The sequence below is a fragment of the Calidris pugnax genome, unplaced genomic scaffold (assembly GCF_001431845.1).
Source record: "Calidris pugnax isolate Ruff unplaced genomic scaffold, ASM143184v1 scaffold219, whole genome shotgun sequence".
Lineage (NCBI taxonomy): Eukaryota > Metazoa > Chordata > Aves > Charadriiformes > Scolopacidae > Calidris > Calidris pugnax.
The window spans coordinates 6,961,095-6,968,291 of record NW_015094507.1 but is presented as its reverse complement, the minus strand read 5'-3'; positions in this window follow the sequence as shown (position 1 = coordinate 6,968,291).

Sequence of the window (7,197 nt, the reverse complement as noted above, 5' to 3'; positions counted from 1 at the left end):
TGGGTTGACCTTAGCTGGACACCAGGTGCCCACCAAGCCAATCTATCACTGTCCTTTCTCAGTGGGACAGGCGAGAGAAAATATAATTAAAGACTGGTGGGTCAAAATCAGGACATGGAGAGATCACTCACCAATTATCATCATGGGCAAAACAGACTTGACTTGGGGAAATTAATTTCATTTATTACCAAACAAATCAGAGTAGGGTAATGAGAAATAAACCCAAATCTTAAAACAGCTTCCTCCCACCCCTCCTTCTTCCTGGGCTCAACTTCACTCCCAATTTATCTACCTCCTCCCCGCAAGTGGTTCAGAGGTTTAGAGAATGGGGGTTGTGATCAGCTCATCATATGCTGTCTCTGCCACTCCTTCCTCCTCTCACTCTTCCCCTGCTCAGAAATTAATGGAGACAGTTCTCCATGAATTTCTGCAATGTCAGTCCTTCCCACAGGCTACAGTTCTTCACAAAATTCTCCAGTCTGGGTCCTTTCCATGGGGTGCAGTCCTTCAGGAACAGACTGCTCCAGTGTGGGCCCCCCAGATGGTCACAAGTCCTGCCAGCAAATCTGCACAGTCTGGACTCCCTTCTCCACAGGGTCATAGCCTCCTTTGGACGCATCCACCTGCTTCTACATTGGGTCCTCCATGGGCTGCAGGGGAATCTCTGCTCTGGCACCTGCAGCACCTCATTATCCTCCTTCTTTACTGACCTTGGTGTCTGCAGAGCTGTTTCTCTTGAATATTCTCACTCCTCTGTTTCAGATGCTGTTGTGCAGCAGTTTTTTCCCCTTCTTAAATATGTTATCTCAGAGGCACTACCAGTGTTGCTGATGGGCTTGGCCTTGGCCAGTGGCAGGTCCGTCTTGGAGCCGGCTGGCATTGGCTGTATTGAGCATGGGGGAAGCTTGTAGTAGCTTCTCACAGAAGCCAGCCCTGTAGCACCCCCCTGCTGCCAAAACCTTGCCATGCAAACCCAATACAATTCTTATCAAAGAGAAAATCCTGCTCTCTTAACTGGCAAATAGTGAAGCTCCCTCATCCATAGCAAAGCCTGCCGGGAGCCCCCAGCATTGCCAAGAGATGTGAGATGTTTTCTCTGGCATGCAGCGGTCATTTAGACGTGCTCCCACTGTGGCTCCTGTTTTCACTTCAGAGCAATAATTAAGGATAGATGATGGCAAAGCTCTAGAAAACAAGGAAGGGCTGACACGTTATAGAGTTTCATTCAATGTTACTATGCAAAAGGAAAAAAATGAACCCAACAAATTACAGGCTTCTGTTCATATTGTATTTGCCCTAATTTTTGCTCTTTGACCCAAGCACTGCTCAGGTCAATTATAGAGTATTATGGAACCAGCTAAAAGCTGGGATTGTTTTTCTGTGTAGAATACTGCAAAGAAAGATACATTGTTAAAGGTAGCCATGCTTATTCAGCCAGATACTGTGGAGGCGCAGCTCAAGATAATTATGATTCCTTCTGACCCATTTCAGCTGTGTGAGTTGCCTTTTCATCATTCAAAAACATCAAATGTATGTTGATTTATATGCCTTTATCAGTGTCCAAGCAACAAGCAGAGTCAACTTTTTATGTGTACGTTCCATACATAACATTAAAAGCAGTTTTAAATAATGGAAACTTGTTATTTTTTTGGAGGGGAAAGATGAAATAAAATATAAATCACTCTTCAAGGTAAATTCACTGTGCAGTAAAAACATCCATTTTAACAATATTTTCATCTTCTGATTGACATTCCACTGTGTGTGCGTGGGAGGGCCAGCAGAATTTACACTTTTTAATCTCACCTGAAAAAAACCCATCACACACTATCATTTTGTAACCTGCAGCTGAAGGTATCAAATGACTCATTTTGCTTGTGTGTTAAAAACCACAGCTCGTCAGAGACAAGGACTGCAGTCAGGCTGGGATCTCAAATTGGTGCGCCTTCAACCAGGCTGCAGTGTCTCACCAACCCCAGCCTTGGATCTGTGGCTCTGCTCTGTCTCCATCCTGAAAAGCCTTTACAGAGGTTCTGTTCTTTACCCTCTGATAAAACATGAGCCTTCACGGTTGAACTGAAGGTATCAATCAAGCAGAAAGATAAGGTGCTCAGCCAGTGGGAGGGTTGGCAGGCAAGAGTAACCACAGCTCTTTTCCTCCTCTGTTCCACCTCTGTTTACTGGAAGAGACCCTTCTCTTGTTCTGGAGCAGCTCGGGGGCTGCTCAGTGTATGCATAAATATGCCCTAAGCGAAAAGAAAGGGTTTTTACCTGCCTATTCACCTGGGTAACGAAGAGACGGGTGCCTTCCTCTTACTCCTTGAAACTTGGGCTATAGGTACCCAGAATGAGGGGCTTGATGCTAGTCTTTTTTGACCAAAATGAAAGAAGTGTGGTTGCTTAAAGAGCAGACCCCAATAGTCCTCTGCATCAGCCTGCGCATTGGTTCGGGGGGTGTGTGATTTCATCAGCACTCTTGGGGAGTGCTGCTGTTTCAGAACTGGAATAACGTCTCTGAATTAACTAACTTCTTGGTACAAGTGTCTTGAATTTTTAGAAAACACGTGGCAATGTTTTCGTTTTGGTCTGGAATCACTACTTTTTCATCCTGTGTTTCCTTTAATGTGATTAAATGCTTGCCTAGTCATGCTGTCATAACTACTAAGCTGCTGTCATAACTTACTGTCATGCTGTCATAGCTATTACGATAGTGCCATCTGTATTTAACAGCTGTCAGCAGTGTGCCTTAGTAATTCTGATGTAGCAAAGTGCTATTATTTTGACCAGATGTTTACTTTCTTCAACTTCATTGACCAAGTCCAGTATCTTATGAAAAGATTTGAGAATACTGGGAGTTCAGTAAAACTGATGACAACATCCTATTTCTCAAACATCTTACTAAATCCTGCTTTCATTTACATTATGATACTCTGCTATAGCCAGTGCTATTCTACACGTACAGAATGAAACAGGTGCTTCAGCTTCTTCATTAAGAACAACCTAGTCTCCATACCCTTTCCTTCTCCCTAACTTTTCCCCACCACAACCCAACAGACACCCCAGTCTGGTAGGGCATTTTCCACAGTGGCAGGAATGGTAAAACAAACATGGAAAAGTCAGTGGTTTGTTTCCCTTCAGCATTCAAACTTCTGTAATTTCTACAGGGTCCAGCTCACGGAGGTAGTTTGGTGCCTAGAAATGCAAAAAGGTCTGTGTAGGATTTGCTAAATCCTAAACGGATTATATACTTAACTCCTATTGACCTCCTTTCAAATGGTTTTGATTCTTTTGTCTGCAAAACAAGCTGCAAAATCTGAAACAATCTGCTTCTGAAAACTCAGAACACTCACAGATTTTGGTCAAGAAAGAAATAACACACGGCAAGGCCACCCATGAAAAGTGAACACCTCTGTATGTGATGTTACAGAAGCCAGGAGATGCTAAAGGAAGTGAAGAGGAAGGGACCCTTCATACCAGTTCTCCCTCCTGCTTTCCCCTCTTTCACCCGTGTCATTACCAGTTACAAAGGCAGTTACATCAGCTGAGAAACAATGGGTTTCTTTCTGCAGATCTGCTTGTCTGCACTGGGTGGGAAAGCCAGACTTGATCTTTTTCATTATCCTTCTCAGCCACCAGCACGGAACTGATGGCAGACGGGCTGGGTCACAGAACGATTACAATTGAAACAATTACTGCAAACAAGAGAAGGTAGATACACTTCTCACCTATTTCCTCTTGTTTGAATTTATTTATTTTAAATTTCAATTGTCCAAGGCAAGGCAACATAAGTTCAGCTTGTGGGATGCCTTCCCGCTCCATCCTATTCACAGACAGTAGTGTTTACATTAAAAAATTCAGGAAAATGGAAATTTAACTATCAAGCAGATGAAAGTGCAACTCGCAAAGATGGCAGGGGATGGTGGCAAGTGCTGGTTGTGTTTCTTTTGTTGAGACCTTCCCAGATGAAGGTGGTGTGAGAGGAAGAAAACAAGTCTCCTGGGACAGCTGGAGCCTTTATCCAGTACCTTGCTGGAGCCTTTATCTACTTACCTCCTGTGGTGTGAAGGTTGTTCTGGGGAGGATAGAAACAAAGCACACAGGAAAAAGGCATGAAAGAAGACATTTTAAAAATGGCCTAATGTACTCGATTCTTTCAGACTAAGGGCAGCACACGCTGGTGAGAAATGCGAATCACACTGAGAAAGTGCCAGAAGCCCTGCGTTTGCTCCTACCTAATTGGCTTGTTAAGCTGTTCAAACTGAAAACACCAAATCCTTGGATATTTCTTGCCTGTATTTTTTTTGCATACACAGCCACGAAAAGGCACATGTGCATGACTAAGATCTGATATAAAACTGATTTTGCTGTGTTTCCCCTCCTGTGTGAGAATGACTTAATTCTTTTTATTCCGTGCTTGCGCAGCACTCGGCGCTGCGGGGGCCCGAGTTGTGCCTGGGGTTTCCGGTAACGAGCATCATCGCTACCACCACAATGTGAATAATCTAAAACATTAGGAAGTGTGTCCACTCAGCTTTTGTCTTTGGGAAGTAAAACTGTTGTCATTGCTACATCATTTCTGTGTCCTGTCAGTCAGCTATTATACTTTAGACATTGACAGTACTAAGAATGATCCATGCATAATATGTCCAAGCAATTTACAGTAAAGAGATAATCCACTAGCAGTTAAGTACCCACACAACTTATAGACATAATGCCTTTACCTCATTCTTGCTTGGCCTGTCATCTAAATTTTTTTAAGATTTTGTAATCACAAAACATGTACTACCTGCAAAAATGCGAAACCCACCTAGAAATGGGCCTTTGTCAGAGTTTTAACCATCCCACAACTCCGAATCAATCTCCTCAGATTTTCTGTGAATATGCAGAAATGCCTCTTACTGAATTATGAACCAAAATGATATAATTTTTCTGTTTTAGTTTAGTTGAGGTTCATGACTGTTTGGCTGCTAGAGCTCATATGCTATGGATACTGTGTCTCTAATTGACCCTGCTCAGAGGATGAAACTGGTTAACAGCAGCTGGATTTTACATGAAAGCTAAAATCCAGTCACTTGTATTTGAGTGACTTTCTCTGTTTTCCAGGACTCTGTTTGACAGGAGTGTGCCTATAGTTGAAACTCTCACTGATTGAAAACTGTCTTGTTTTATCAAAACTTGAATCACAAACAGCTAAGTGTCTTTTTTCAGCGTACTTCCACAGTCTTGATATTCTCATAGATGTTGTGCATTAACAACTGCCATTCCTGGTAGCGTGAATGAAAGAAGACGAATTCGGAGAAGGGGTGTAAAATGACTAATTCTGTTATGAAAAATGTGACATTCAGTGTGTTGTTGTGCACAAGATGGGGTTTCTGAGAATGTTCAAAGAGCCAAAAATGGTGCAAAAAATAGAGCTGGAAAATATTTTAAAAGAGTTATCTTTTTTTTTTTTTTTGTTTCAGAAACACTTACATCTTATGGCCTTGTCAAATGATTTATCATCCCTTTTCTGAAGCTGTCCCTGATGCTGTTCTTCAGCATCTGAATTTTATGAGCCTTATTCCTGGTTTCTAGGTCACCGAGCCCAGAGGCAGCTCACAATTGGTTGTTGCCTCATATGCATGCAGGGTGGGGGTATTTTGCTCTTCATCTATTAATGTGCTGTTAACGGAATCAAATGATAAGACAAATCTGTAGCCTTCCTTTTTCATAAATATATTTAATGTGTGAAGGCAGTCAGACCTGAATACAGAACAGTAAATGAGATCCAGAGAGGAATCAATAAGTAATATCATTTTATAAGCCAAGTATTTGATTTTTCCTTGCAGTGATTTGCTGGAGAGGCAGATTTCTTGTTTTCTCAGTAGGAACTGAATTAGCAAGTGCAGAACAGCAGCAAATTTCTGACATACATTTAATAATTAGCAGTCAAATACTGTATTGTTTCAACCTCCAAATGAAGGTTTTGGAGCCCCGAGATTTCCAGGTTAATGAGTGACAGTTCGCAGCATAATGTCTTGGAGAGGGTGGCATCTCTATGGGAACTCAGTAATCAAAAAGGTCTATAAAAATATGACCTGAAAATTTTTACTTATGTTCATTACCACATATGTTAATGTTTTCTTTCAGTTTTCGCAGCACATGCAGAAGAATTTTGCACTCACAGGGCCTAAATGTGCTCAAAACTTTCATTTTACAGATTCAGGGAAACATAGGAAACAAGGCACAGTCATGGTCAAAACCAAATGCAATTTAAATGTGTTCAATTCTAGTAATTTATATTCATACTATGATGGAAGTTGTAGCACAAAGCATTTCTGCCAATATTTTTCTGAAAGTAAATGAGAGTTCATAAGGACTTTGTCTCTACTCATTTAGTATTTGCTACTTTCAAGCATTTTGTGACTTAGTTTTATGAGCATGAATGATTATAGAAAGCAAGCTTTATGCTCCTGTGACCATAGGGAAAATGTGACTTATGTGACTTAGGAAAAATGAGCTTACTTATTAAATGCAGTGTTTCCCAAAACCTAAGAATAAATGTATTTTTCTTTGAACTAGAGAGCATAGACAATCATAGCAAGACAATGAAGCAGAGATTTCTCCTTTATAATATCAGGTATAAGGCACAAAAGAAACCATTCAGGATTCCAAATACACTGGAAAAAATAGGGATGTGCGTGGAGAAGCTATTTGAAAAGAGAAATAAAATTTGTCAGACATGGTTCACTGTGGACCTCGCTGTGCTGCAGTGCTGAGTTTCTAAATGCTTTACCATTACAGAATGTAAAGTGAACGATGATGCCTCATTAAGAAGTTTTCCTTAGCATTCATTTGTCTAAACCAGCTGTTTACACATGTCCTCACTTCTTGGATATTTGGTCAAGAATTTGTCAGAAGGTCCAGGAGATGCCATTTCCCCAGATGGCTAGTGACTTGGGGTTCTTTGGCTTGAGGTGATACAAAGGGAGAGATTTTTCAGATAACTCAAGCACCTCTTGTGTATCTTCATGCCTTTCACTTGGCAACTCTCTGCATTCATTCACTGCTCATGAATGCATGGTGTCCTGGTTTGAGATAAAACAAAACCATTTTTCTTTTCAGACATATGGGATGTACTGGCTTGTTTCAGTGTCTGGAAGGCAGTGGCCAAGGCCTTTACCCCCTCAGCAAACTGATCCTAAGGAGAGACAGTCAGCT